This window comes from Pristiophorus japonicus, chromosome 17 (assembly GCF_044704955.1).
Source record: "Pristiophorus japonicus isolate sPriJap1 chromosome 17, sPriJap1.hap1, whole genome shotgun sequence".
In the NCBI taxonomy this organism is placed as follows: Eukaryota; Metazoa; Chordata; class Chondrichthyes; family Pristiophoridae; genus Pristiophorus; species Pristiophorus japonicus.
The window spans coordinates 53,454,281-53,464,866 of record NC_091993.1 but is presented as its reverse complement, the minus strand read 5'-3'; positions in this window follow the sequence as shown (position 1 = coordinate 53,464,866).

The window sequence follows — 10,586 nt, the reverse complement described above, 5'->3', positions numbered from 1 at the left end:
TGTCCCACTCTCTGCTCACATTCAGTGAGTGTCCCACTCTCTGCTCACACTCAGTGAGTGTTCCACTCTCTGCTCACACTCAGTGAGTTTTCCACACTCTGTGCTCACACTCAGTGAGACCGTTCCACTCTCTGCTCACATTCAGTGAGTGCTCCACTCTCTACACACAGTCAGTGAGACCGTTCCTCTCTCTGCTCACATTCAGCGAGCCCGTTCCAGTCTCTGCTCATACTCAGCAAGGGTTCCACTCTCTGCTCACACTCAGCAAGACCGTTCCACTCTCTGCTCACACTCCGTGAGGCTGTACCACTCTCTGCTCACACTCAGTGAGTGTCCCACTCTCTGCTCACACTCAGCGAGACCGTTCCACTCAATGCTCACACTCATTAAGTGTTCCACTCTCTGCTCACACTCAGTGAGTGTTCCACTTTTTGGTCACACTCAGTGTGACCGTTCCACTCTCTGCTCACACTCAGTGAGACCGTTCCACTCTCTGCTCACACTCCCTGAGTTTTCCACTCTGTTCACACTCAGTGAGTGTTCCACTCTCTGCTCACACTCAGTGAGTGTTCAACTCTCTGCTCACACTCAGCGAGACTGTTCCACTCTGTGCTCACACTCAGTGAGTGTCCCACTCTCTGCTCACATTCAATGAGTGTTCCACTCTCTGCTCACACTCAGTGAGTGTTCCACTCTCTGCTCACACTCAGCGAGATTTTTCCACTCCCAGCTCACACTCAGTGAGTGTTGCACTCTCTGCTCACACTCAGCGAGACTGTTCCACTCTGTGCTCACACTCAGTTAGTGTCCCACTCTCTGCTCACACTCAGTCAGTGTTCCACTCTCTGCTCACACTCAGTGAGACCGTTCCACTCTCTGCTCACACACCCTGAGTTTTCCACTCTCTGCTCACACTCAGTGAGTGTTCCACTCTCTGCTCACACTCAGTGAGTGTTCCACTCTCTGCTCACACTCAGCGAGACCGTTCCACTCTGTGCTCACACTCAGTGAGTGTCCCACTCTCTGCTCACATTCAGTGAGTGTTCCACTCTCTGCTCACATTCAGTGAGTGTTTCACTCTCTGCTCACACTCAGCGAGATTTTTCCACTCCCTGCTCACACCTGGCGAGATTTTTCCACTCCCTGCTCACACTGAGTGAGTGTCCCACTCTCTGCTCACACTCAGTGAGTATTCCACTCTCGGCACACACACGTTGAGTGTTCCACTCCCTGCTCACACTCAGCGAGACCATTCCACTCCCTGCTCACACTCAATGAGTGTCCCACTCTCTGCTCACACTCAGCGAGACCGTTTCACTCTCTGCTCACACTCAGTGAGTGTTCCACTCTCTGCTCACACTCAGTGAGACCGTTCCACTCTCTGCTCACACTCAGTGAGTGGCCCACTCTCTGCTAACACTCAGTGACTGTTCCACTCTCTGCTCACACTTAGTGAGTGTTCCACTCTCTGCTCACACTCAGTGAGTGTTTCACTCTCTGCTGACACTCAGGGAGTGTTCCACTCTCTGCTCACACTCAACGAGACCGGCCCACTCTCTGCTCACACTCAGTGAGTGTTCCACTATCTGCTCACACTGAGTGAGTGTCCCACTCTCTGCTCTCACTCAGTGAGTATTCCACTCTCTGCACACACTCAGTGAGTGTTCCACTCTCTGATCATGCTCAGCGAGACTGTTCCACACTGTGCTCACACTCAGTGAGACCGTTCCACTCTCTGCTCACATTCACTGAGTGTTCCACTCTCTACACACACTCAGCGAGACCGTTCCTCTCTCTGCTCACATTCAGCGAGCCCGTTCCAGTCTCTGCTCATACTCAGCAAGGGTTCCACTCTCTGCTCACACTCAGCAAGACCGTTCCATTCTCTGCTCACACTCAGTGAGGCTGTACCACTCTCTGCTCACAGTCAGTGAGTGTTCCACTCTCTGCTCACACTCAGTGAGTTTTCCACTCTCTGCTCACACTCAGCGAGTCTTCCACTCTCTGCTCACACTCAGCGAGACCGTTCCACACTGTGCTCACACTCAATGAGTGTTCCACTCTCTGCTCACATTCAGTGAGTGTTCCACTCTCTGCTCACACTCAGTGAGTGTTTCACTCTCTGCTCACACTCAGCGAGATTTTTCCACTCCCTGCTCACACTGAGTGAGTGTCCCACTCTCTGCTCACACTCAGTGAGTATTCCACTCTCGGCACACACTCAGTGAGTGTTCCACTCTCGGCACACACTCAGCGAGACCGTTCCACTCTGTGCTCACACGCAGTGAGTGTCCCACTCTCTGCTCACATTCAGTGAGTGTTCCACTCTCTGCTCACACTCAGTGAGTGTTCCACTCTCTGCTCACTCAGTGAGTGTTCCACTCTCTGCTCAAAGTCAGTGAGTGTTCCACTCTCTGCTCACACTCAGCGAGACCGTTCCACTCTGTGCTCACACTCACTGACTGTCCCACTCTCTGCTCACATTCAGTGAGTGTCCCACTCTCTGCTCACATTCAGTGAGTGTCCCACTCTCTGCTCACACTCAGTGAGTGTTCCACTCTCTGCTCACACTCTGAGTTTTCCACACTCTCTGCTCACACTCAGTGAGACCGTTCCACTCTCTGCTCACATTCAGTGAGTGCTCCACTCTCTACACACAGTCAGTGAGACCGTTCCTCTCTCTGCTCACATTCAGCGAGCCCGTTCCAGTCTCTGCTCATACTCAGCAAGGGTTCCACTCTCTGCTCACACTCAGCAAGACCGTTCCACTCTCTGCTCACACTCCGTGAGGCTGTACCACTCTCTGCTCACACTCAGTGAGTGTCCCACTCTCTGCTCACACTCAGCGAGACCGTTCCACTCAATGCTCACACTCATTAAGTGTTCCACTCTCTGCTCACACTCAGTGAGTGTTCCACTTTTTGGTCACACTCAGTGTGACCGTTCCACTCTCTGCTCACACTCAGTGAGACCGTTCCACTCTCTGCTCACACTCCCTGAGTTTTCCACTCTGTTCACACTCAGTGAGTGTTCCACTCTCGGCACACACTCAGTGAGTGTTCCACTCTCTGCTCACACTCAGCGAGACCGTTCCACTCTGTGCTCACACGCAGTGAGTGTCCCACTCTCTGCTCACATTCAGTGAGTGTTCCACTCTCTGCTCACACTCAGTGAGTGTTCCACTCTCTGCTCACACTTGGCGAGATTTTTGCACTCCCTGCTCACACTGAGTGAGTGTCCCACTCTCTGCTCACACTCAGTGAGTATTCCACTCTCGGCACACACACAATGAGTGTTCCACTCTCTGCTCATGCTCAGCGAGACTGTTCCACTCTGTGCTCACACTCAGTTAGTGTCCCACTCTCTGCTCACACTCAGTGAGTGTTCCACTCTCTGCTCACACTCAGTGAGTGTTCCACTCTCTGCTCACACTCAGTGAGTGTTCCACTCTCTGCTCACACTCAGCGAGTCTTCCACTCTCTGCTCACACTCAGCGAGACTGTTCCACACTGTGCTCACACTCAATGAGTGTTCCACTCTCTGCTCACACTCAGTGAGTGTTCCACACTCTGCTCACACTCAGTGAGACCGTTCCACTCTCTGCTCACACTCAGTGAGACCGACCCAATCTCTGCTCACATTCGGTGAGTTTTCCACTCTCTGCTCACACTCAGTGAGTGTTTCACTCTCTGCTCACACTCAGTGAGTGTTTCACTCTCTGCTCACACTCAGTGAGTGTTCCACTCTGTGCTCACTCTCAGCGAGACCGGCCCACTCTCTGCTCACACTCAGTGAGTGTCCCACTCTCTGCTCACATTCAGTGAGTGTTCCACTCTCTGCTCACACTCAGTGAGTGTTCCACTCTCTGCTCACACTCAGCGAGATTTTTCCACTCCCAGCTCACACTCAGTGAGTGTTCCACTCTCTGCTCACACTCAGCGAGACTGTTCCACTCTGTGCTCACACTCAGTTAGTGTCCCACTCTCTGCTCACACTCAGTCAGTGTTCCACTCTTTGCTCACACTCAATGAGACCGTTCCACTCTCTGCTCACACTCCCTGAGTTTTCCACTCTCTGCTCAAAGTCAGTGAGTGTTCCACTCTCTGCTCACACTCAGCGAGACCGTTCCACTCTGTGCTCACACTCACTGAGTGTCCCACTCTCTGCTCACATTCAGTGAGTGTTCCACTCTCTGCTCACACTCAGTGAGTGTTCCACTCTCTGCTCACACTCAGTGAGTGTTCCACTCTCTGCTCAAAGTCAGTGAGTGTTCCACTCTCTGCTCACACTCAGCGAGACCGTTCCACTCTGTGCTCACACTCACTGAGTGTCCCACTCTCTGCTCACATTCAGTGAGTGTCCCACTCTCTGCTCACACTCAGTGAGTGTTCCACTCTCTGCTCACACTCAGTGAGTTTTCCACACTCTGTGCTCAAACTCAGTGAGACCGTTCCACTCTCTGCTCACATTCAGTGAGTGTTCCACTCTCTACACACACTCAGCGAGACCGTTCCTCTCTCTGCTCCCATTCAGCGAGCCCGTTCCAGTCTCTGCTCATACTCAGCAAGGGTTCCACTCTCTGCTCACACTCAGCAAGACCGTTCCACTCTCTGCTCACACTCAGTGAGGCTGTACCACTCGCTGCTCACACTCAGTGAGTGTCCCACTCTCTGCTCACACTCAGCGAGACCGTTCCACTCAATGCTCACACTCAGTAAGTGTTCCACTCTCTGCTCACACTCAGTGAGTGTTCCACTTTTTGGTCACACTCAGTGTGACCGTTCCACTCTCTGTGCACACTCAGTGAGTGTTCCACTCTCTGCTCACACTCAGTGAGACCGTTCCACTCTCTGCTCACACTCCCTGAGTTTTCCACTCTGTTCACACTCAGTGAGTGTTCCACTCTCTGCTCACACTCAGTGAGTGTTCAACTCTCTGCTCACACTCAGCGAGACTGTTCCACTCTGTGCTCACACTCAGTGAGTGTCCCACTCTCTGCTCACATTCAGTGAGTGTTCCACTCTCTGCTCACACTCAGTGAGTGTTCCACTCTCTGCTCACACTCAGCGAGATTTTTCCACTCCCAGCTCACACTCAGTGAGTGTTGCACTCTCTGCTCACACTCAGCGAGACTGTTCCACTCTGTGCTCACACTCAGTTAGTGTCCCACTCTCTGCTCACACTCAGTCAGTGTTCCACTCTCTGCTCACACTCAGTGAGAGCGTTCCACTCTCTGCTCACACACCCTGAGTTTTCCACTCTCTGCTCACACTCAGTGAGGTGTTCCACTCTCTGCTCACACTCAGCGAGACCGTTCCACTCTGTGCTCACACTCAGTGAGTGTCCCACTCTCTGCTCACATTCAGTGAGTGTTCCACTCTCTGCTCACACTCAGTGAGTGTTCCACTCTCTGCTCACACTCAGCGAGATTTTTCCACTCCCAGCTCACACTCAGTGAGTGTTCCCTTCTCTGCTCACACTCAGCGAGACTGTTCCACTCTGTGCTCACACTCAGTTAGTGTCCCACTCTCTGCTCACACTCAGTCAGTGTTCCACTCTTTGCTCACACTCAATGAGACCGTTCCACTCTCTGCTCACACTCCCTGAGTTTTCCACTCTCTGCTCACACTCAGTGAGTGTTCCACTCTCTGCTCAAAGTCAGTGAGTGTTCCACTCTCTGCTCACACTCAGCGAGACCGTTCCACTCTGTGCTCACACTCACTGAGTGTCCCACTCTCTGCTCACATTCAGTGAGTGTTCCACTCTCTGCTCACACTCAGTGAGTGTTCCACTCTCTGCTCACACTCAGTGAGTGTTCCACTCTCTGCTCAAAGTCAGTGAGTGTTCCACTCTCTGCTCACACTCAGCGAGACCGTTCCACTCTGTGCTCACACTCACTGAGTGTCCCACTCTCTGCTCACATTCAGTGAGTGTCCCACTCTCTGCTCACACTCAGTGAGTGTTCCACTCTCTGCTCACACTCAGTGAGTTTTCCACACTCTGTGCTCAATCTCAGTGAGACCGTTCCACTCTCTGCTCACATTCAGTGAGTGTTCCACTCTCTACACACACTCAGCGAGACCGTTCCTCTCTCTGCTCCCATTCAGCGAGCCCGTTCCAGTCTCTGCTCATACTCAGCAAGGGTTCCACTCTCTGCTCACACTCAGCAAGACCGTTCCACTCTCTGCTCACACTCAGTGAGGCTGTACCACTCGCTGCTCACACTCAGTGAGTGTCCCACTCTCTGCTCACACTCAGCGAGACCGTTCCACTCAATGCTCACACTCAGTAAGTGTTCCACTCTCTGCTCACACTCAGTGAGTGTTCCACTTTTTGGTCACACTCAGTGTGACCGTTCCACTCTCTGTGCACACTCAGTGAGTGTTCCACTCTCTGCTCACACTCAGTGAGACCGTTCCACTCTCTGCTCACACTCCCTGAGTTTTCCACTCTGTTCACACTCAGTGAGTGTTCCACTCTCTGCTCACACTCAGTGAGTGTTCAACTCTCTGCTCACACTCAGCGAGACTGTTCCACTCTGTGCTCACACTCAGTGAGTGTCCCACTCTCTGCTCACATTCAGTGAGTGTTCCACTCTCTGCTCACACTCAGTGAGTGTTCCACTCTCTGCTCACACTCAGCGAGATTTTTCCACTCCCAGCTCACACTCAGTGAGTGTTGCACTCTCTGCTCACACTCAGCGAGACTGTTCCACTCTGTGCTCACACTCAGTTAGTGTCCCACTCTCTGCTCACACTCAGTGAGAGCGTTCCACTCTCTGCTCACACACCCTGAGTTTTCCACTCTCTGCTCACACTCAGTGAGGTGTTCCACTCTCTGCTCACACTCAGCGAGACCGTTCCACTCTGTGCTCACACTCAGTGAGTGTCCCACTCTCTGCTCACATTCAGTGAGTGTTCCACTCTCTGCTCACACTCAGTGAGTGTTCCACTCTCTGCTCACACTTGGCGAGATTTTTCCACTCCCTGCTCACACTGAGTGAGTGTCCCACTCTCTGCTCACACTCAATGAGTATTCCACTCTCGGCACACACACGTTGAGTGTTCCACTCTCTGCTCATGCTCAGCGAGACTGTTCCACTCTGTGCTCACACTCAGTTAGTGTCCAACTCTCTGCTCACACTCAGTGAGTGTTCCACTCTCTGCTCACACTCAGTGAGACCATTCCATTCTCTGCTCACACTCAGTGAGACCATTCCATTCTCTGCTCACAGTCACCGAGCCCGTTCCACTCTCTGCTCAAACTCAGCGAGACCATTCCACTCTCTGCTCACACTCAGCGAGACTGTTCCACTCTGTGCTCACACTCAGTGAGTGTCCCACACTCTGCTCACACTCAGTTAGACTGTTCCACTCTCTGCTCACACTCAGTGAGTGTTCCACTCTCTGCTCACACTCAGTGAGCCTGTACCACTCTCTGCTAACACTCTGAGTATCCCACTCTGTGCTCACACTCAGCGAGACCGTTCCACTGTCTGCTCACACTCAGCGAGACCATTCCACTCCCTGCTCACACTCAATGAGTGTCCCACTCTCTGCTCACACTCAGCGAGACCGTTTCACTCTCTGCTCACACTCAGTGAGACCGTTCCACTCTCTGCTCACACTCAGTGAGTGGCCCACTCTCTGCTAACACTCAGTGACTGTTCCACTCTCTGCTCACACTTAGTGAGTGTTCCACTCTCTGCTCACACTCAGTGAGTGTGTCACTCTCTGCTGACACTCAGGGAGTGTTCCACTCTCTGCTCACACTCAACGAGACCGGCCCACTCTCTGCTCACACTCAGTGAGTGTTCCTCTCTCTGCTCACACTCAGTGAGTGTTCCACTCTCTGCTCACACTCAGCGAGACCGTTCCACTCTGTGCTCACACTCAGTGAGTGTTCCACTTTTTGCTCACACTCAGTGAGACCGTAGCACTCTCTGCTCACAATCAGCGAGTGTCCCACTCTCTGCTCACACTCAGTGAGTGTTCCACTCTCTGCTCACACTCAGCGCGACCGTTCCACTCTGTGCTCACACTCCGTGACCGTACCGATCTCTGCTCAAACTCTGCGAGACCATTCCACCCTCTGCTCACAATCAGCAAGTGTTCCACACTCTGCTCACACTCAGTGAGTGTCCCACTCTCTGCTCACACTCAGTGAGTATCCCACTCTGTGCTCACGCTCAGCGAGACCGTTCCACTCTCTGCTCACAATCAGTGAGACCATTCCACTCTCTGCTCACACTCAATGAGTGTCCCACTCTCTGCTCACACTCAGTGAGACCATTCCACTCTCTGCTCACACTCAGTGAGACTGTTCCACTCTCTGCTCACACTCAATGAGTATTCCACTCTCTGCTCATATTGAGTGAGTGTTCCACTCTCTGCTCACATTCAGTGAGACGGTTCCACTCTCTGCTCACACTCCCTGAGTGTTCCACTGCTCACACTCAGTGAGTGTTCCACTCTCTGCTCACACTCAGTGAGACCGTTCCACTCTGTGTTCACACTCAGTGAGTGTCCAAATCTCTGCTCACATTAATTGAGTGTTCCACTCTCTGCTCACACTGAGTGAGTGTTCCACTCTCTGCACACACTGAGTGAGTGTCCCACTCTCTGCTCACACTCAGTGAGTATTCCACTCTCTGCACACACTCAGTGAGTATTCCACTCTCTGCTCACACTCAGTGAGTGTTCCACTCTCTGCTCACACTCAGTGAGACCGTTCCACTCTCTGCTCACATTCAGTGAGTGTTCCACTCTCTACACACACTCAGCGAGACCGTTCCTCTCTCTGCTCACATTGAGCGAGCCCGTTCCAGTCTCTGCTCATACTCAGCAAGGGTTCCACTCTCTGCTCACACTCAGCAAGACCGTTCCACTCTCTGCTCACACTCAGTGAGTGTTCCACTCTCTGCTCACAATCATTGAGTATCCCACTCTGTGCTCACACTCAGCGAGACCGTTCCACTCTCTGCTCACAATCAGCGAGACCATTCCACTCTCTGCTCACACTCAATGAGTGTCCCACTCTCTGCTCACACTCAGCGAGACCATTCAACCCAATGCTCACACTCAGTTAGTGTTCCACTTTCTGCTCACATACAGTGAGTGTTCCACTTTTTGCTCACACTCAATGAGACCATTCCACTCTCTGTGCACACTCAGTGAGTGTCCCACTCTCTGCTCACACTCAGTGAGACCGTTGCACTCTCTGCTCACACTCCTTGAGTTTTCCACACGCTGCTCACACTCAGTGAGTGTTCCTCTCTCTGCTCACACTCAGTGAGTGTTCCACTCTCTGCTCACACTCAGCGAGACCGTTCCACTCTGTGCTCACACTCAGTGAGTGTTCCACTTTTTGCTCACACTCAGTGAGACCGTTGCACTCTCTGCTCACAATCAGCGAGTGTCCCACTCTCTGCTCACACTCAGTGAGTGTTCCACTCTCTGCTCACACTTGGCGAGATTTTTCCACTCCCTGCTCACACTGAGTGAGTGTCCCACTCTCTGCTCACACTCAATGAGTATTCCACTCTCGGCACACACACGTTGAGTGTTCCACTCTCTGCTCATGCTCAGCGAGACTGTTCCACTCTGTGCTCACACTCAGTTAGTGTCCAACTCTCTGCTCACACTCAGTGAGTGTTCCACTCTCTGCTCACACTCAGTGAGACCATTCCATTCTCTGCTCACACTCAGTGAGACCATTCCATTCTCTGCTCACAGTCACCGAGCCCGTTCCACTCTCTGCTCAAACTCAGCGAGACCATTCCACTCTCTGCTCACACTCAGCGAGACTGTTCCACTCTGTGCTCACACTCAGTGAGTGTCCCACTCTCTGCTCACACTCAGTTAGACTGTTCCACTCTCTGCTCACACTCAGTGAGTGTTCCACTCTCTGCTCACACTCAGTGAGCCTGTACCACTCTCTGCTAACACTCTGAGTATCCCACTCTGTGCTCACACTCAGCGAGACCTTTCCACTGTCTGCTCACACTCAGCGAGACCATTCCACTCCCTGCTCACACTCAATGAGTGTCCCACTCTCTGCTCACACTCAGCGAGACCGTTTCACTCTCTGCTCACATTCAGTGAGTGTTCCACTCTCTGCTCACACTCAGTGAGACCGTTCCACTCTCTGCTCACACTCAGTGAGTGGCCCACTCTCTGCTAACACTCAGTGACTGTTCCACTCTCTGCTCACACTTAGTGAGTGTTCCACTCTCTGCTCACACTCAGTGAGTGTGTCACTCTCTGCTGACACTCAGGGAGTGTTCCACTCTCTGCTCACACTCAACGAGACCGGCCCACTCTCTGCTCACACTCAGTGAGTGTTCCTCTCTCTGCTCACACTCAGTGAGTGTTCCACTCTCTGCTCACACTCAGCGAGACCGTTCCACTCTGTGCTCACACTCAGTGAGTGTTCCACTTTTTGCTCACACTCAGTGAGACCGTAGCACTCTCTGCTCACAATCAGCGAGTGTCCCACTCTCTGCTCACACTCAGTGAGTGTTCCACTCTCTGCTCACACTCAGCGCGACCGTTCCACTCTGTGCTCACACTCCGTGACCGTACCGA